The sequence below is a fragment of the Lissotriton helveticus genome, chromosome 5_1, assembly GCF_964261635.1.
Source record: "Lissotriton helveticus chromosome 5_1, aLisHel1.1, whole genome shotgun sequence".
NCBI lineage: Eukaryota > Metazoa > Chordata > Amphibia > Caudata > Salamandridae > Lissotriton > Lissotriton helveticus.
Window position 1 is genome coordinate 1,093,567,054 of NC_136065.1, and position 22,293 is coordinate 1,093,589,346.

The window sequence follows — 22,293 nt, forward strand, 5'->3', positions numbered from 1 at the left end:
TTGTAACCTCCAATGAGGACAACCCCTGTAACATGTGTTGTTACTCCCTAGGTTTTAATTACAGCCTCAGAGCACTATTTTCTTAAATGGCTTCAGGCAGGACACACGCTTGGTCATAAGCAAGGCTGGCAATAGTTACTTTACTCACTAGCACATCTCAAATTTATATGAGACCTTCTATAAATTTCCCTTCATCAGCTCCACACAGAGTTCAACCTAAACCGGAATTAATATAATAATTATTTTGTCACATTTCAAAGATACTAATTTTATATATGGACATAGCTATTTGAATGTACTTCTGGTACTGTATTGCCTTCATTGTATTATGGGTATGGTGGATTCACCATATCTTCTGCAGGGTGCAGTACCATATGTGGCTAAAATAGGTCTCTGTCTGCCACATATGGTACTGCACCCTGCAACATGGTTAGGTAGAAAACTTTGCCATAGATAATAACAATAACTCCAACTTTGCAGGGTGAAGTACGATATGTGGCCAAAAGAGGTCCCATGGGACCTCTTTTGTCCACATATGGTACTGCACCCTACAACATGGTTAAGTAAAAAACATTAGCATTTATAATGCCAATTATTCCAACTCCAACAAATGCGAGACCGATTGCATTTCTTTAAAAAAAAAAAAAATTGTTGAAAGGATTTTTAGGTACTAATTTTTCCTCTTCTACACCCACTCCCCACCCATAGTGAAATTACATACAAAAGCAGAAGGAACAGGGATCCATAGACAATCAAAATCTATGACCAAGTTAAATACAGAGCTCAAAAGAGGAATAAATACATAGGCTTTTCCTAAAATGATAATTCAGTTAATTAGTATACACAATTATACTATTCAATCAATCAAGTGATGTGCAATTCATTCCTTTTAATCTGCTCAACTGGACTAGTACTCCCCTATTTTTTAGTACCCTAGAACCTCTGGGCAAAAATAGATTTTTTCACAATTGTAACCACCCATCCCCACACTGTAAATTTACAAACAGAAAAAGGGGAAACCGGGGATCCATTAGTAATCCAAGACCAAGTTCAATACAGAGCTGAAAAGTGGAATACATACATAGGCTTTTCCTAAAAAAAAGAATTCAATTAGCTGGTAAACACACATAATCTAGTTGGCCAATCCTACAGAGTGCATGTGCAGTTCATCGCTTCATCCCTTCTTTTGCTCTACCCAACTGGACAGGTGCTCCCATATTTGTAGGCCTTTTTTCAGTGCCTTAGAGCCTTTCCCAGCATAAATACATTTTTCAAAATTGTAAATGGACAACATTCAGGCCAGCCACTGCTGAAAAGCGGGGGATCTGGATCCAGCCAGGCCGAGGAAACACATAGCCTAAATATAGCCATTGAAATACTTAATAGCTCTCTTCCCTCATTGGTGCTACCACTCTCTTGTGTACCCAATATGATTAGGGCTGATGTCATAACTACTTTCAGGCATAACTTATCTCTAAAAATTTCCCCCATTTGATTAATGACCGTTGAAAGAGACACACATGTTGCAAACATGTGGACTATATCTGCCTCGTGAAGGGCACAGTGTAGGCACCACATTCCTTTCCCTTCTCCCCACTTTGAAATTCGATATAGTGTATAGTATAAAAAGAAACAAGTTTTATAAAACTCGACCTTCAGTTATGTTATGTTATGTTACCTGGATTTATTGAGCGCACAGATGCCCCAGCAAAGGGGCGTCCTGGCGCTGGTACAGAACAGAGATCTGGACAGGAGTGAGAAACACAGCACAACAGAACTAAGGGACTAAGGGGAAAAGAAAGGTTTTTACAGCCTTCCTGAAAGCGAGAAGCCCATCGATAGCACGTATGTGGACAGGCAAGGAATTCCATAGCTTGGCGGCAAGAACTCTAAAAGAGTGTCCGCCAATCCTGGATCTCTTAAAACGAGGCACTATGGCTAGATGAAGACCAGAGGACCTCAAAGAGCGTGTTGGGACATAGGGGGAGATGAGATGCTCCAAAATCTGAGGGGATGAGTATTTGAGGATTTTAAACGTCAGAGTGAGAGACTTAAACATTATTCTCTGAGCCACCGGAAGCCAATGGAGATTATGAATGGTTTTCCTGGCTGAACAGAATTTGGGTAGGCCAACCAGAGCCCTGGCGGCCGCGTTTTGAACGCGTTGGAGACGGGAAAGCTCAGCCTGATTGACTCCAAGAAAAAGGGAACTGGCCTAGTCTAGTTTAGACAAAATCATGGCTTGCACAATGAGTTGTCGGGTGGGAGCATCGAAGAATTTAAAGGTGGATCGAAGTTGACGCAAAATCCCAAAACACGTTGCAGCCGTCCTTTTTGTGTGGACGGAAAAGCTCAGTTGGGAGTCAAACCAAACCCCAAGATTTTTGACTTCAGTGACGGGGGTAGGGGTAGGACCAAGCTCATGCGGCCACCAGTTATGGCCCCATAGATGAGTTTGTTTTCCCACAATGAGCACCTCGGTTTTCTTGGCATTCAATTGCAGGAAATTGTCATTCATCCAGTGAGCCACAGATATTAGTCCCTCACGGAACTTAGTAGCCTCAAGATCGGAAGCCCCACTAATGGCAACCGCCAGCTGAGTGTCGTCAGCGTAGGACACGATGGATAGGTTCCCACGCTTGGCGACATCAGGTAGCGGTTGAACATAGAGGTTGAATAAAGTGGGGCTAAGAGCCGATCCCTGCGGAACTCCCTGGGCGATCGCATGTGGTTTCGATTCGAACGGGGGGGGTGACCCTGAAGGAGCGATCAGATAAAAAAGATCTGAACCATTCGAGGGCCAAATTGTCCACCCCGGCCTCAGCCAGACGTTGGAGTAAGATGACTTGGGAGACAGTGTCAAAGGCGGCACTTAGATCAAGTAGCACCAGTGCCGCCGTATGACCTGAATCCACCAACATGCGCAGATGTTCAGCCATATACAGGAGCGCCGTCTCGGTGCTGTGACCGGGCCTGAAGCCATTCTGCGAGGGATCTAAAATATTCGCAGAGTGGAGATGGTTAACTAAGATGGTATTGACATGGGCCTCAGTCAGTTTGGCAGCCCACGGGAGGAGGGAAATGGGGCGATAATTTTCAGATTTTAGAGGGTCAAGAGCAGGTTTTTTTAAGATAGGGATTACCTGAGCCTGTTTCCATGCAGAGGGAACAGAGCCCGAGGACAGGGACAAATTAATAAGCTTACAAAGCGGGGGAAGACAGAGAGAAGCAGATTCTCTAAATTGTGCAGGCCGCAAAGGATCTTTAGGGGAACCCGACTTCACTCTAATAACAAGTTTGTTGAACTCCTCCATGGAAAGCTCCGGAAGATGGGATAGCGAGATAGTAGTGCTAGCAGTAGCGGCGGTAATCTGCCGAGATCCTGTAGAACTGGGGAAAGCTCGATAGATACCTTCCACTTTACTAATTAAAAAGGCAGCTAAGTCCTCACAGTGAGAGGGAGAACAAATCTCCGCGGCAGAGGTTCTACAAATAGTGAGCTCTTTAAGTGCCTTAAAAATAAGCTTAACGGGATTGGTGCTGGCACTGAACTCACGAGAAAAATAGGAGGCCCGGGCCCTACAAATAGCTCTGTGGTACTGCTTGATGGTTGCAAGGTACAGAGTTTTGCTGACCGGGTTATATGACTTGCGCCAGGCTCTTTCGGCTTGTTTGCAGGATTTTTTTAACAGCCGAAGAGAGTCGTCATACCAAGGACTGGAATGAGAGCGCCGTTGTTTGGTCTGAGTAGCAGGAATAAGCTTGTCCAGCGCACTAGTCAGCCAATTGCAATATAAATCGTAGCCAGATTCAACGTCGGTAAATGGGGCCAAAGGGGCATCGCCCAAGAACTGATGGAAATCACTAAGTTTCAATTTTTTCCAAGGGCGCCTGAGAATGGCAGAAGTAGGAGCAGCTACAGGAGGACCTTCAAGCGAAAGGTGACATTCAATTAGATAGTGGTCTGTCCAGGCCATAGGCCTAGGGGGCAGAACTTGGACCGATGAAAGGGAGGTAAAGAAAGGGTCCAGAATGTGACCACCAATATGTGTGTTATGTTCAACTAATTGAGAAAGTTGGAGGGCCTCCAGGTCGGCACAAGTACTACTGGCCGCCGAGGGACAAGGGGAATCAAAATGGAGATTGAGATCCCCGACTATGCTAAAATTGGCAGTTTTAAGGGCCAGGGAGCTTACTACATCGGGGAGGGCAGCCCAAAGGCAGCGTCGGGGCCCGGGGGCCGGTAAATGAGTAGGCCCGAGAAGGAAAAGTGCGGATTAACAGAAACTGAGAAAAAGGCACTTTCGCATCCCGCAATATCCATGGCCTTCCAGGTGCATGGCTAGCTGGTTTTGATAGCGGCTGCGATGCCACCCCCTCTAGAGTCACGGTTGAGGGTGTAAATTGTGTACTCCGGAGGGAGTGCTAAATTGATGGCAACCGAAGCGTCGTTATGGAGCCAGGTTTCAGACATGAACAAGATATCCGGAGCCTCATCAAGTAAGTCACGAACAGCAAGATGGTGCTTCACCAGAGATCTAACATTGAGATGGTAGATGTTAAATAAAGTAGGATCTGGTGGCTTACAGGAGACAGAGCCGTGAGTAGGGATCGGGGCGGCTAAGGGAAGCGTGAAGGCACAGCCGGGACACCTAAAAGGGCCACATAGAGGATGGAGAGAAGTCTCAGAGCAAGGGGGGAGGGTCGGGCGAAGGCAGAATAGGTCAGTTTTAGAATACATGCCTGACGGAAGCTAAAAGCAAAAAGACGTACCAGCCAAAGTGCAGAGCCCTGCCCAGGCGCTTCCTCAGCGCAGACGGGCGCAGACGGGCAGGACTCTGGCACGACTCAGGCGCAGTGAAGGCACAGGCCGCTGCGCGTCACCGCTGCGCGCTAGGGCAGAGTTTAAGAAGGGCGGGCGGAGGAGGGCCGCAAGGCTAGAGCGCTCGGTCCGGCGCCTCTAGAACGGCGCGTCCTCACCCAAAATGGTGCCTAATAAGCTACCGGCAAGCTAAGAGCCCACAGAACCCGGACCCGCAAAGTAGCGGTGCAGGAGCCAATTATGGTGCAAGTGGGGGCCAGGAGTCCCTATTAAAATCAGGGGACAAAACTCAAATGAAGAAAACCAAAATATCAGAAGCGGTAAGTTAAAAAGCGCAAAGCGCTATGCAGCGAGGCGTTGCAGCGTGAGGGTCTCAACCACACTGTATGTCCAGCGAAGAGTTCTGGCGAGCCAGGCGATGACCAGCCTTAAGAAGGGCGGGCGGAGGAGGGCCGCAAGGCTAGAGCGCTCGGTCCGGCGCCTCTAGAACGGCTCGTCCTCACCCTGACATCAGTGAGGTCTGTGCCGTTAAAAAAGCTTGATGAAACAAGTTTAACTTGCTACCTTTCGGAATACTTCTTCATATCATCCTTCATTAATCCATTTAAAAAACAATATATAGTTCCAATAAGGGGGTGCTCCATTTATTAATTTCTCCACTAATTCATTTTTAACTATTTTCCCTGCCCTTCCCCCCCTTGTAAAAAGTACCTAATCTGGAGGAATTTAAAAAAACTCTCTATTTTTAATTTTTTCTAAATATCTTTATTGCATTTTATCTTACAGTTATAACATATTATTGCACATAGTAGACTTACAGTACGAGAAATGCCGCCATGGGTCTGTGCACATATATCGGGTATTTCCACCTAGTAATTATTACAAAACTCGTATCTGCAGCGCACATAGCGGTATGCATGTATAAAGTATCACAAGTCCTAACTGCATACTTATACTATTGTCTCTATTGACATATCAATGTATGTGTCCCGTGTATGCACCACTTAATCAGATGCTATCAGTCTGCAGATATATCAGGTGTCGGAGAGATACTCATTGCATTCCTAGCACCTCCTGAGACTCAGATCGCATTTCCATAGATGCAATATATGCACATAATAGTAAGTATTTTTTTCCCCCCAAGTTTTTGATTTGCAAAATATGAACTACAACTAAAAGAAAATAGAGGGGGAAAAAAGAGAGATGTCAAATACCAGATGTGCTATGAAATCGTTAGGTGAGTGGTCATCCAAAGTAAGCTGCGGCTAATCTGGATTGTTTGTAATGATTGCTGGCTGCACTTTCTGTTCTAATCACAGTTGTGTAGATGCCAGGGCAACTTATGGCTAAATATGTACCTACAGAATGTCACCAAGGCCTGTGTGGTTGTGATCTAGCTCAGCAGTTACAGTAGAAAGCAGCGCCGGACATGGCATAATGTACTCATCAACCGAAACTTCAAGCAATCTCACCTGCCTGTTGTGTGGGGGCGTCTGTGGCATAGCATGTGGATTTGTAAGGGCTCTGAGAATGTCATCCCAGGATTGTGCTATGGGTACATCCGCAGCCCCGCCGTTTCTTCCCTGTGAAGGACGGTGCTTTCCGCCTGCGCCCATACCTCTAGGGATTCTTTCCAACTAAGTACTTCAGGGGGATCCTCATGCTTCCATCGTTTAGTAATTAGTCGTTTTGCAGTGATTAGGCCCAGGTCGCGAAATCTGGAGCTTACCTTATTAGCTTTATTGCGTGTATAAAATCCCAGTATACAAACCTCCCACGTGTTAGGTACCTGAGTGTTAGTGCAGTTCGTGAGTGTCTCAATTATAGCACGCCAGTACAGCAGTAGTAAGGGGCAGGTCCACAACATATGTAGGATGTCGGCATCTATAAACCGACATCTTGGACAATTGGAAGCGGTGATGTTGAAATATTTGTTAATTTTGCTTAAAAAACTCTATGTGTAAGATTAAACTTGGTCTTAAGTTCATCATATGAAACATAACTTGAGGCTGAATAAAAACATTGTATTTTATTAATCCCAGACCTCCACCATTTATTCATGCATGAATCAGAGAACATCTCTGGTAGATTTTCATTACACTGAAGTGTAGTATAAACTTGAGCCTGCCTAATCCCAAAAGACAAGAAATAGAAACTCATATTTTATAGGCAGCCATGAGAGTCCTAAATCTGACCCTTTCATAGTAACCCAGCTCTAGCTCGCGCCATAAGCATCCCCAGGCCTCAACCCCAATTATCAGTTCAAAAGGAGAGGAGTACATCGGTGGATTGTCGCTGGGGAATTCCCTAAGAAGAATCGTATAATATCCTAAAACCGCGGCCCAATAATATACCTTAAATTGGGTAATGCCAGCCCACCGTGCTCTTTGGAGAGTGTCAGCAGTTTAACCGACCTTCTGGGTTTCGAATAAGCCCAAACAAATAGTGAGAATATATTTTTACATTTTTAAACCAAGGATTAGAAAAAAAGGGAAATGGCTGTCATTAGGTATAATAATATGGGAAAGTACACAATTTTTATGAAATTGCACCCACCCACCAACTTTAAGTGCAAATTATCCTACTTCCTCAATGTATGTTTTTTCCCCCTCTACAGGTGTTCGATTTTCGTCTACAATAGCATCCAAGTCAGCCCAAATGATAACCCCCAAATAGCTAGCACTTTCAACTACTCTAGTATCCATCAATTTAAAGTGGTCATTGCTAACTATCTGCGTTTTTCCTCTAGTCAAGAAGTACCCTGAACATTCCCCAAAAACCGTTGCTTCTTCTTCTATAGCTTTTATAGAAAGCTCGGTGTTAGGGGTAGTCATTGCCACATCATCGACATATGCCAAAACTGTGGTAATATAGCCATGCACTATTACGGGAGGTATGCTTGGGTTAGCTTCCAGTTTTTGTAGAAAGGGATATATATATACAGTGCAAAGAGAAATGGGGAGCATGGGCAGCCTTGCTGCGTTCCCTTTGTAATACTCAGTGGGCTAGATAATTCCCAGCTAATGCAAACTCTAGCTACTGGATTTATATATAAGGCTCTGACTGCCCTGATAAAATGTGGACCTATCCCCTTCCCCTGCATTATGATCCACAGAAAGTGCCAGGAGACCCTATCAATTGCTTTTTCTGCATCAAGCAGGATTACCGCCATAGGATCTCCTTACACTTGTCCTGCATCAAATAAGGATCTTATTCTTCTAATGTGGTCGATAGTCCCCCTCCCGGGGATAAATCCATGCTGATAATTTACCACCATTTTGTTGATCACTCAGGACAATTGAGAGGCCAACACCTTTGAGTGAGCCTTTGCGTCACAATTAACCAAGGTAATTGGACGATAAGAGCCTAGCTCTTGAACTGATTTGTTCTTTTTGGGAAAAACAATAATTTTGCTTCTGCCCAAGACCTTGGTGGATTACCCCCATCACAAATTTGTATAAAGAGATCTATCATTACATATTTTAGCTCTTCTGCAAATACCTTACAAAAGTCGGAGGGTATTAAATCAGGCCCGCAGCTTTCCCATCACACAGGCTTGATAGTGCCAAAGCATCTCATCCACAGCCAGAGGTGTTTCTAAATCCTCTTTTTCCTCCTCCATCAATAAGCCACGAGCACTGACTTTAAATAGTTACAGATGGAGTCATGTTTCTGGGGGCCTATCTCCTCAGATTTCTCAGTGTACAGATTGTTATGGAATTTCTGGAAAGCCTCTAGAATCCCTTTAGAGTCGGTAACTATACCCGGATCGGGATTCCTGATATTAGTGATCTCCCTACGTACATATTCCTGTCAGGTTTGTACCGCGAGTTGGTGACCTATTTTCTCACTGTTCTCGCATACCTTTTCCTGATGGGTAATAGCCACTGAGTTCTTCATGAGGATTTTACTAACTGCAGCCTTGGCTATTGCTACCTCAATTTGAGCTTCTTCTTCCCTGTCCCCTAGCTGTACAGTCACTGCAAGTTTGTTTTCTGCTTGTGCAAGACTTAGGTGGAGGACTTGCATCTTCCGTTTTTCATCTTTCCCTTTATTTAAGGAAAATTGAATGGTTTTCCCCCGGATGCCCGCTTTAAGGGAATCCCAAACGCTGACTACTGGGGAAGTTGTTCCAACATTTACCTTCAAGGACCCCGGTATACACTCCCTCATATGCTTCCTATAAATTTCATCAAGGAGTAACGCTCTTTCGAAGGACCAAGTTGAGGTTTTTTGCCTCACTCCCAACTCCGCCAATCCAACCCAAGCTGGTTGTGGTCTGATAAAAATCTGGGATGTCTGTCTATTTGACACTTTTTCTGAATCGTAGATGATACAAAAAAGTAATCCAGTTTTGCATGTTTAGAATGGGGGGCAGAGAAAAAAAGGAAACCATCCTCTAACGACCTCACCATTGCCCAAAAATCTATCAAATCATACATACTACATAAATGTGATAGCGCTTGAAATACTCTAGGTTTCTTCCCTACATACTTTGGGTTGGACTCACAGTTATAAGGTAAATTAACGTTAAATCTCCACAAAGAATGATGGGTAGTGGCCAGTGTGCTAACTCATTTGTCAACCAATAAATGACCCCAGGATCGTCCACTATAGACCCATATACAGAACAAAGCGTGAAAGTGTCAGTCCCCGCTAAGCTACACTTCGTGATCACAAATCTCCCCATAGGATCCGATCGCATTTGTTTAAACTGCATTTTATTGTGTTGGGCTAAAATAGCAATCCTGATCCTTGGGTGGTTCCTCCTACCAGTCTATAGCCCAAGTTTTTTAACAGGCCCACCCTTGAATCTTCTTTTTTTTAATAACCAATTTTATTGATTTTATAAGGTAGAGAACGTAGTAACATCACCAGTCATGGGTACAGTTTACAATACAAGGCAAGAACACAAAAAAAGGAAACCACCCTATCGCATTTATATATCAAATGACAAGCATGAAGGAGATATTGACATTCCAACCCCAGTCTTTAGTTGCGCAATTGAAAACCTTTAGTCCTTCACCACCCCAACCCATTTTCCCCACATTCGACGAAATTTGTTTGGGCAACCTCTGGCCGCATATAGTGGGCGTTCTTGCGGGGCACACCAGTCCACTCCCCTGTGCCACCCTTGACTCTTCTATGTGGGTTTTGGCTTGCAGTGTTTGCAGCCTTAGATGCACCCTCTGTCTGTTTTTTGGAATCGTTCAGCCCACATATATTAACAGAGGCTATTCAAAGCTTCCCAACACCTGTCATCCGTACCACCATAATGTTATACCTTCCTTGAGCCATAAACCACATGTAACAAACTTACTCCTTAAGATGCAACAGTGCCCTGTCTCCCAAAACAAGTCCTTTCATCCTATCTCCCAGCCCCACGCTCCCCCTACAAACAAATGAGCAATAAGGCATGGCCTGAACAATGTATCCCCAGCCCACTACCCCCGCCACCCCTCTCTCCATACAGTAGAAAGAAAAACTTCCTTTTCCCCATTAGCCCTCCGCCAATGCCTCTTCCATGTAATACATTTAAGGGTGAATCCTTTATAATGAATTTGATTTGCTGTGGCTGTTCCCCTGACCCAGTTCCATCAGATATTCCTGAGCGTGTATTTCCAAATTGAAGCTGCTGAGTGTGTCCTCTAAAGATAACCTTTGACCTGGCCGGATTTAGAAGATAGATTTCTGCCCCAGGTTTTTGGAAGGGGTTGATTAACTGCCGAAGGCGCCATCTTCGCTCCACCGTTGGCGTTGAAAATGACAATGTTTTTTTACTTTTGCTTTTTTATATCATTGGCAATAGTGTTATGCAAATATAATAACTCCACTGCACATAAAAAAACAAAAGTAACAGAAGATTTTTATTTTCAAAGCCAACAGATCCAACTTTAACAAATGTGAGTCCTATTGCATTGCAAATGTTTGGTACAATATATGCCAACATGATTGTTGGCAAATCTGAAGGCGTATTAATAATAATAACACAAATGTGGTGGAGGGTCCAAGGGGTTTTATAGACCTGCCACGGATTAAGTCCCCAATCAATATAATCAAAACCAAACAAATAATCAGGGGGTCTGGTGTACCAGTCACCTAACAGAGGAAAAGGATAACTGACCACCTATGTCATGAAGAGTACCGCAAAAAGAGATTATAAAGTGAAGAGACCCTTACAAATGATTGGATTCCCATCACTCACCAAAGTGATCAGTATCATCATCTGGGTGTCCATCCTACCATCCATTTTGCCTCTTGATCATAGAGGGGTATTTAGTGGACTGTATCTTAAAAGGGTCATGGAGGAGGAACAGAGAAAAGAGAGGATTCAGGTTCTCAAAAAACTATAGAAGTAACCCCAAAGGGTATGTGGGAGTAATGAGTGCAGTGCAATTGTGTAAGTGAAGATTAAAAAGGATTTACAAGAGAGGAAAAACTTGTATTAGGGTATCTATTGTAATCCTTATTAAAAACAGTGCAAAAAGCTGTTTCAAACATCACTGCTTATAAATACGGTAGACATGTTTCAGCCTTCTGGACTGATAGTCCACGGCTTTCTTCAGGACCTGTCTGTAAATATTGTTGCTACTGCATTAAAACTAGTGTGTCATGAACAGTGAAAAAATAAAGAACAAATCCAAATAAGGGTTGGGATAAATATAACCTCTTGTGCCAAGTACAAATCCTCCGTATCGACGGGATGTAGAAGGCACCCGTCTTGTATGTAGGGTGACCAACCGTCCGTAAATTTCACGGACAGTCTGTAATTTCGGCCGTCGGTCTGTTGTCCGTGAAGGATTCTTTAACGGACGCCATTTGTCCGTCATTTTAACAGGGCACCGGTTGCCCCATCCTAAAGCCGGCACAGCTTGCACCCACCTCCCTTCTTCACTCTGATGCTGTACCAAAGCTCCTCAGATACTCAGCAGCATTGGAGAGGCACAGCGGGATGGCAACCCTCACACCTCCAGCCCTTGATGACCTGTTAAGAGATGCTTCGAAGGTGACTGAGAGGGAGGGGCTGAAGGTTCAGGAGCATTGATATCTATTCACATGCAAACAGCCCTGAATGCATCATGTCTCTGCTATTTAGAGGGGGGCTCACACATTGCATTTCTACCCAGGGCCCCAAACATCCTAGACTCGGCCAGATTACACCCCTGATTACACCGAGGCAGCATGTGCTTCTCTTCACCGAGCTTAATTACTGTCACTAAATTGTAAGCAAACCTCGGTTCTTCAAACATGCAGTCTATAATGCAATACAATAAAGAAATGGCACAATCGCACCCACACTGATTAACAAAGTATGGAGGAAAATCAGTTCAATCAGTTCTCTTAGAGTATCTCCTGTAAGTACTGTACATCATAGTGGGGGATGGCATTTTGGACAGAGAGCCTGTCTTCTCGTTGTCTTGTGCAGGAGGGGGCAAGGAGCCCAAGATGATACTAGAATACTGCATGCCCACCCCTGTGCCCACCCTGGTGGATCCTGTTCACTCTGCTATGATGGCTCCTGCCCTCCCCTCAGTGATGGCTCCTGTCCCCCCATGTTGTGGCTCCAGTCCACCCCGCCTGTGATGGCTCTTGTCCCCCCATGTTGTGGCTCCAGTCCACCCCCGCCTGTGATGGCTCTTGTCCCCCCATGTTGTGGCTCCAGTCCACCCCCGCCTGTGATGGCTCCTGTCCCCCCATGTTGTGGCTCCAGTCCACCCCCGCCCATGATGGCTCTTGTCCCCCCTGTGGTGGATCCTGTCTCCGCCCTGGGTGGCTTCTGTCCCAGTCCTGGAACGTCCCCTGCAGCGAGGGTGGGCCTCTTCTCAAAAGGGCTCAGCTCAAAATTAATATGGAAAGGTGGGCGAGTAAGTAAGTGAAGGGATGAGTGAATGGCTGGAAGAATTAGTGAAAGGGTGAATGGATGAATGAAAGATTGAATAAATGGTTAATGAGAGAGGATGGATGGATTGATGAGTGAGGGGAAGGATGGAGAGAAAATGTAAATAGCTGGATGTATGGGTGGAAGGGTAGCTGGATGATGGATGAGGGGAAAGATGGATGAGGGGAAGGATGATGGATGAGGAGATGGATGGATGGAGGGGAAGGATGTATGGATGAGAGGAAGGATACATGGATGGGATGGATGGATGGGTGAGGGGAAGGATGGATGATGGATGAAAGGAAGGATGGATGAGGGGATGGATGGATGGATGAGGGGAAGGATGGATGGATGAGGGGAAGGATGGATGGATGAGGGGAAGGATGGATGGATGAGGGGATGGATGGACGGATGAGGGGATGGATGGATGAGGGGAAGGAAGGATGGATGGATGAGGGGAAGGATGGATGGATGAGGGAATGGATGGATGGATGAGGGGATGGATGGAGGGGGTGGATGGATGGGTGGGTGAAAGGATGGATGGATGATGAGGGGAAGGATGGATGATGAGGGGAAGGATGGATGGATGGATGATGAGGGGAAGGATGGATGGATGGATGATGAGGGGGTGGGTGAAAGGATGGATGATGAGGGGGTGGGTGAAAGGATGGATGGATGGATGATGAGGGAATGGATGGATGATGAGGGGGTGGGTGAAAGGATGGATGGATGATGATGGAAAGGATGGATGGATGATGAGGGGAAGGATGGATGGATGATGAGTGGGTGGGTAGAAGGATGGATGGATGGATGATGAGGGAAAACAATGGACGAATGATGAGGGAAAAGGATGGATGGATGATGAGGGGAAGGATGGATGGATGATGAGGGGAAGGACGGATGGATGGATTAATGATGGGTGGGTGAAAGGATGGATGGATGGGGAGTGGGTGGGTGGGTGAAAGGATGGATGGATGATGAGTGGGTGGGTGAAAGGATGGATGGATGGATGAGTGGGTGGGTGGATGAAAGGATGGATCAGTGGATTGGATGGTGGGTGGGTGAAAGGATGGATGAGTGGGTGGGTGGATGGTGGGTGGGTGGGTGGATGGTTGGGTGGATGATGGGTGGGTAGGTGGATGAGTGAAATGATGGATGGATTGATAAGTGCAAGGGTGAATGAATGGACATATGAGTGAAAGGGTGGATGTAAGAATGGATGAGTGAGTGAGTGAAAGGGAGGGTAGATGGACAAAAGGATGAATAGATGTGAAGGAGTGAAATGATAGATGGATGAATAATAGGGTCAATGGATGGATTCATGAGTGGATGAGTAGATGGATGGATGGGTGGGTGGATGGATGGATGGAAGGAAGGATGGCTAAGTAAAAGGGTCAATGGAGAGAGAAAGGGAGGATGGATGGATAACTAAAAGAGTGGATGGGTGGAAGGATTAGTAAGTGAAAGGATGGCTGGATTGGTGAAAGGGTAAATGGCTGAATGGATGAGTGAATGGATGGATGGGTTGAAGAGTGGGTGGATAACTGTACAGATGGATAGGGTGAAAGGGTGGATGGATGGATGGATAATGGAGGATGAGTGAAAGGATGGATGAGGGGATGGATGAAGGGATGGATGAGTGAAATGATAGATGGAAGGATACATGATGGATAGGTTTGCAAATGGTTGAATATGTTCGGAAATGGCTGGGCTTACTTATATACTATTGCACGACCTCTGATGTGTCTGTAAAACGTACCTATTGTCCTGAAGTTTTGTCCTGAAATTTGACCTCCTGTCCTGAATTTGTGTCCTGAATTTTGACCCTTTGTCCTGAATTTTTACACTCACCGTCCTGAATTTGCACCAATGCCAGTTGGTCACCCTACTTGTATGAGGACTGGACCTCACCTCGCCTGGTAACAACTCAGGTCAAAAAGGCCTGCTCTGTCCGTCGTTGCCTCAAGCTCGACCTGAGCTGGATGTGAAGGCGTCCCCATCCCCCATTCCCCCACCAATGTTTCTGACCAAGTTATGCCCCTGCCGTCCAGTTTCCTGCAGCTGAAAGTCTGCGGATATTCGGCTGCAGTGAATTGTGTCTTCCGAAACCCCCCCCCCCCCGAAGCCCCCCCCCCCCCCCCCCCCTCGACACACTTCACTCTTTGAGCACTGAGTGACAGCGCAAAAATGCGCATCATTCCGCCTCAGCAGGTGAGCACTATAGCCTTCCGTGCTGCGGGAAGCTCCACCCTGTGCCCTTCGTCAGCAGGTAAGACAAGTACATGGCTCATTACAGCTCCTCAAAGCCCCCCTTTCCGTACAGTGGATGGTGCCTTTCAATACCGACAGAAAACGGGGTGGGACCTTTTCCCTTTCTTTGTCATCATGTGAAATACTATAGATGTCTTAAGTTTCATGAAAAATAAGAGGGACATTTTATTGAGACGGCTGACAGCTGCGTTGGCAATCTCCTACTCTAAAGTTTATCTGTGGGCGCCTCTTCTTTGTTGGAGCTTTCAACGCTCCAGGGCGAAGCACATATCGATTTACTGTAGGAGGCAGAACAACAGCATTGTGTTTTAATATTAATCATAATGGTTGCTGTGGCTTAAAGGGAATGTGGTTTGCAAAACGGTAAAATACGTGTTTCCGCTTAGAAATGCATTATAATAAATCTAGAAAAACGAGTTAGGAGTTAGATGTGTATACTCAGGGCAGATTTAATTCGAGGCTGCTGAGAAATAGAATATTGAATAACTGCTTCTTCATTTACTGCGTCGGAAATGAAAGGATAAGCGACAGGCATAATATGTGCAGATCAGAATGACAAAGCACTCCTAGGCAAGTATTGACAAAGCCAATAGGCATGGGTGTTTGCTTCATTGTAAAGATGACATTACACGTGTACACATGCACACACACATGCACACACGAAGTAGTTCACTAAAAAAAATAACATTTTGAAAACATTATTTAATAACAAAAAAAGTAAACATTCTAAAAGAAAAATGATATATATCATTTTTTATCTAAAAAATAAACACATTACATATTTATTACAATCTTTAATACATATTATACATTCATAAAAATATTATTATTATGATTAAAATACCAAACTATATTCCCCAAATAATAGCAACCAATAAATACAATGTATTTAAATTCAAATGCACAACGCAATTAACACATAACATTATAAACCAAATTAAAAAATATTTCTATATTTGGTATTTCTTAAGTAACTTCCTACCCTATACCTAAACAAACTACCCACCACACATCTAAACATTTTTTTTAAATTATAATATTTACCAATTTCCATAATTAATTATTAATTAAAATATTAATAATGACATAATAGTAAAATATGTATCTCTAATTAACTTCCCACCCTTTAGTCTTACAAAATCAACAAACCACGCCTAATATATTAAAATATGATTACATAATTTATATAAATAATTATCAATTAAACAAATAGGAATAATTAACTAATAAATTAATTATATTTAATTAACTTCCCCCTACAAATACAACTCACACCTAATATATAACACAAACACTATCTTAATTAAACATTTTACATAATTAATTATCAATTAAATACTTTTATAACTGAACATTAATTAAATACTATAATTAATTTCCTGCACACCCTTTTACCATACAAGAACTACAAACTACACAAAATAAAAATATATATTTAGTACACCATTTACATAATGTATTATCAATTAAATAATTAATTATAATAATAAATATGTATTAATTAATTATATTTAATTTACTTCCCACTCTATATACCTTCAAAACCCACAACCCACACCTAAAACATAAATAATTATCAATGAAATAATTAATATTAATAAACATTTTTTTTTATTATTTATTATAATGAATTTATTTCTCACCCTGTACCCCTATAAACCCACATACTGCTGTAGTACTAAAAATGACAAAAACAGATTAAGTAACATTTTAAACATGCCAAAAATTCACAAACTATATTAAAATACCTGAACATTTTTATACATACAAGTTATTACACATACAATTAAAATGTATAGTAAAATACCTAAAAATAATAAAAACTCTGTATTATTAACAACAATATTTTTAACATAGACATCACTCACTTTAAAATCGATGCTCTTGCCAACAATATTCTTGCTGACGATATTTCTGTATGACCATATTTCCAATTTTATATTTCTGTAGGTCGATTTTACATTTTTTATATTTTGTCTGAATACCAGAAGGAAAGAAACAGGTGAAGGGCATGAACTTTGCTGTCTGGTTCCCAAGACTTCAACAGGGTCACATGAAACACTGGATGAACGGGTAAAGCTTCTGGCAACTGTAATTTCACAGTTACTGGGTTAATGATTTGTTCAATAGAAAAGGGCTCACATATCTGGGTTGTAGTTTACGTGACCCCTGTAATCGCAGGTGCTTAGTGGGCAGCCAAACTTGATCTCCAACCTTGTAGTCTGGCTGTTTTGTCGATGTCTGTTAAAAAGGTTTACCATAGCAACTTAGCCTGATGTAAGTTTGATAACGCCAGCTGTTGTGAATAAACCATATATTTTACAAAAATTCGTATGACAGGTACAATTTCGATATACATTACAACATTTTCGGGTAACATACACAGATGTCTACCAGTTAAACAGTAGAAGGGTGAAATTCCAGTATTTGAATGCTGTGAGTTACTGCAAACAAATTCAGTGAAGGTTAACATGGATTCCCAACCCTTAGGAATAGAGGTCAATAGAAATCGCAGTACCTGTTTCAAAGCCCGGTTTACCTGCTCCGTCTGCCCATCATTTTGTGTGTGATAGGCAGATGGGAGTCGAGAATCAATGTCCAATGATGTGCAAAGACTGCGCCAAAATTGTGAAATGAATTTCAGGCCCTCATCGGAAATGATGACCAAGGGGAGTCTGTGCAATCACATGATTTGTTGAGTAAACAACATTGGGTGTTTCTTTTAGGGCAATAAAATGCAACATCTTGGAAAAAGATCAACACAAATGGGTGTATAACCACTGAAGTTATGGAGACCAGTAATAAAGTCCATGCTTATGGCATGCCAATGATATGGGGCACTGGCAAAGTTTGAATATAGCCTGATGGGGTGGATTGGGATGCCGTGTTTAGAGAACATATTGGGCAGGTCTGAAGGTAGTCATGCACATTCTTGGACAATGTGGGCCACCAAACCCATAGCTGATAGCTTGCTAAGGTCTTTTGGATTTCGGGATGACCTGTTTATGGATTGTTTAACACCAGGTTACAACTTCCAGTCTTAATTCTTTCATGGAGACATCTATGGTGGTACCATGGTAAGGAAGCTCATTTTACACATGATTATCCTCTCCAATCATCTAAGAGCCCATTTTTTCTTGTATCATACTCTGCCAAATTATATCCAAGAAGGACTCTGTGTTGCAAGGACTCTGTTTATTTTCCTCGGCGGTCAGAGGACCACACAAGCCCCCAATCTGCTCTCTGTCTCTTTCCAATCCGACTGCACAACTATCAGTCTAGGTTTGCCTCAAGGACGTTCCTTTAAACTACGGTCAAGCCTGACAACTAAGTAACTGAACTTCAAACAATCTGAGCGTAATCTACAATGTTAGACAGGGGATCCTTCCAGTCATCCCATAACCCTCTGTAAAAGAGGGGATTCCAATTTTCCCCTGGCCACTGGGTTTCTGTAACTAGCCCAAAGAAGGCAATAATGTAGGTAAGGAGGTCCTTACTGTCCTGACGAAGTCATTATCACTGTCCTGGACAAACGTGTGCATAGCAAAGAAATTATGCGTTGCCTCTTTAAAGCTTTCAAAATCATGTAAAACCAGGTCATTATTTTCAATTAGTGTAATAGCCCAACTAGCATCTGTTTCCCTGAGATAGGGTATGATAAAGGCTATTCCAGTAGTATCAGAGGGAAAGGCTCCTCTTTGCAAAGAAATTGAAACTGGCACTGATTCCAGAATGAGCAGGATAAACATTTCCACTAGTGGAGGTGATTGTTAGATTTCCCAAATCGCGGAATTGTGGGGGTTGTAGAATGTGATGTGTGCTCTTGGGAACCCACCTGCCCCCCTGTCCCCAACTCAAATAACCATGGTGAGGGTGACATTGGACCAGTTAGTCCTTAAGCAACGGATTTGTCTGTCGGAAGTACTGAACTTTGTGCTGCACATCCACTAAAGCCCCTGTCAAATCTAAAACACTAGGTCTGAATGTGTATCTGGTTATCCATGTCATACAACTGGTGAAAGCATGCAAGGCTTGGCCTACTTTCATGCACTCACCTGGTCCCAAGACGACACTTGAGCCGATGCTAGACCTCCTATCCCTTTCATAGCTGCACAAGATAAAGGAACCAAACTCCTTAGATCAGGCACGGCCCTTGTGATCAAGGGGGGGTTAGGATAAAGTAAGAAAAGAGAGACTTGCAGTATTGGATCTGCTCAGCAGATGTGCCCCACTATGAAACAGGATTTGTCATTTCTAAGACCATCTGCGTTTGCAAGGTAGATGTGCACTTGACCAGAACCTCTGGTTTTGCGATGACGCAATGCACTGGAAATAACAAGAGGAGGCAGTTATCATCAGTACACTAACAGGTTTCTACATACAATTACCATGCCTTAATTTCAGAGACATAGCCAGGTTTCATCAGCATCATGGCATGAGAGCAGAATACCAACCTAAAATTAACAGAGAGTCAAGAAACAAACAAACAATGTACCCAAATAAAGTTACACAGGAAATAGTTATTAAACTATGCAAGTTCCCATCAGTCCACCATCGAGACCGCCCTTCATCATCTGGGATCTCTGGTGCATAATTTCTGTCACATTAAAGGGTAAAAAACCTGTGCTGGCAGATAACTACACCAGGCACAGGAAAAACCACAATGATAATTACAGATGTGAAACAGAAAGGCGTATCTAGATGGGAACAAAGTAGCAGTGCGTGAAAAAAGATGTGTGTTGTGAAAAGAAAGAGAAAAAGCTCTAAAATTAGGTAGTGGTCGGGAAAAACAATTTAATAAACACCCTCACACTCCTAAATCAATAAAAACAGTGCAATAGTGGTTTAACAAATAGCCACTAAAGATGAAAGGTCGACATGTTTCTGCAGACACATGGAGTCTAGTGATCTCCTGCTGCTTCTTCGGGACCATTAATGCTACTGCTAGAAAAAATAATAAATAACAAGAACCATATCACCTGAAAGTGTATGTATAAACATCTTCTCATCCCACTTGATGAGAAGGAACCACTCCACCTCACCTGGCACGAGCTCAGGTTAATGGATGCACCGCACTCTCCGTCGGTGCACCGGTCGTCCCTCTAAGCTCTATCGTAGATATCGTAGATAGAGCTTAGAGGGACGACCGGTGCACCGACGGAGAGTGCGGTGCATCCATTAACCTGAGCTCGTGCCAGGTGAGGTGGAGTGGTTCCTTCTCATCAAGTGGGATGAGAAGATGTTTATACATACACTTTCAGGTGATATGGTTCTTGTTATTTATTATTTTTTCTAGCAGTAGCATTAATGGTCCCGAAGAAGCAGCAGGAGATCACTAGACTCCATGTGTCTGCAGAAACATGTCGACCTTTCATCTTTAGTGGCTATTTGTTAAACCACTATTGCACTGTTTTTATTGATTTAGGAGTGTGAGGGTGTTTATTAAATTGTTTTTCCCGACCACTACCTAATTTTAGAGCTTTTTCTCTTTCTTTTCACAACACACATCTTTTTTCACGCACTGCTACTTTGTTCCCATCTAGATACGCCTTTCTGTTTCACATCTGTAATTATCATTGTGGTTTTTCCTGTGCCTGGTGTAGTTATCTGCCAGCACAGGTTTTTTACCCTTTAATGTGACAGAAATTATGCACCAGAGATCCCAGATGATGAAGGGCGGTCTCGATGGTGGACTGATGGGAACTTGCATAGTTTAATAACTATTTCCTGTGTAACTTTATTTGGGTACATTGTTTGTTTGTTTCTTGACTCTCTGTTAATTTTAGGTTGGTGTCACTGATATACAGGGGGCTTAACAGCAGGGTCTATAAACTTCCCCTGGGACCTTCTCTGTGTGTGATGAGAGCAGAATAGCCAAAATCACAGATTGAGTGCGTCACTCCTAGGGATATACTCGGGGCACAGATTGGAGTTACTTGCACTGTCAAGGAAAAACACGGAAAACAGGTTGAAGTTACCTGCATTCCCAAGGATAAACTCGGAACACAGGTTGGTGTTACTTGCACTCCCAAGGATAAACTCGGAACACAGGATTGGGTAAAAGGTTCATACATATATCACAGAGTCTAAAGTGCATTCTCTTGGCACTACAGTTCATCAGAGAAACACGGAGCTAAAGTCTATAGACATTGCGCAAACTCAAATCTAGTGCCAAGGTTGCAAGAAGGGTCTGGAGCATGAACACGCAAGAAGTGCTGGTGTAAATCACAGAGAGGGCATGGAGGAAAAGTCTATAGTCTTTGAAGACACTTATAGTTGGCCCTGGTTACTACTATGGCAGATTAGTGTGCACTAACCTGTTATCAAGTACTTAGCAGAAGTTCTCCCACTTGACTGAAGTTCGAAGAAGATCTCGAGGCTTTGACTCAGGGAGTCACAGGAGTCCAGAGTAGCTCTGCAGGAAGGAGAGATGAGGAATAAATCAAGGGAGCTGAAGCCACTAGAACCACTGGTTCAATTGTACTTGAAGGAGAGAGAAGCCCTTCTCTGTTCTGTCCAGATTCTTCAGGTGAGTGGGAAAGGTAAAGCTTGTTCCACAGGGATTAAGGCCAAGCAATGTCTCAGGGTTGGGCGGGGTTTACATACTGTCTCAAAGGCTTAACAGATGCAACTGGATCACGTGTGGCACATGGCCGTCAGGACGGTTCTCCAACCCTTGAAGAAAACATGTGTTGTTACACTGGCTTTGACCTTACAGGAAGGAGAGGTACAACTTGGCAATCAGAACTAAACAGCAGGAAACAAATATATTGTTTTGTTTGAACGTGCATAATGGAAAACAACACCAAGGCCTTAGTGATAGCTGGAGCAAGGCTTGCCATTCATTCATGGGATTCTGGGGGAAGCTTGCAGGGATTCAAGCACAATGGAACTACGGGTTTAGGAGGATATCAGTCATGGTATCATAGCGTGCCATAAGGTGCCGCAGGGGTAATACCACATGAGCCCTGCGCGCTAGACCACTACGCAGGCGGCAAAAGAAGGAGTTGTGATAGAGAGGGCACAGGAGAGCACCATGACTGAAGAAAAGTGGACAAAACAAGCCTCAGGTGTACTTGCCCGATATTGTCCCATGTTGATGCACGGAGGCATTTAAAACCCACAAGGATTCATCAAAAGACAGAATGAACTAGGGTGGCTGGCCTCCATTCTGAAAGAACAAATGCTTTTTGACTTGCAGTTTAGTTTCTGTTCTGGTCTTGGAATATTTAATTCTTGTCTCAATCGTTTCTTGATCCCCAGCTGAAGACTAGTGCCTTATATCACAACATCGAGCACAAACATATTGTCCTCAAAACGA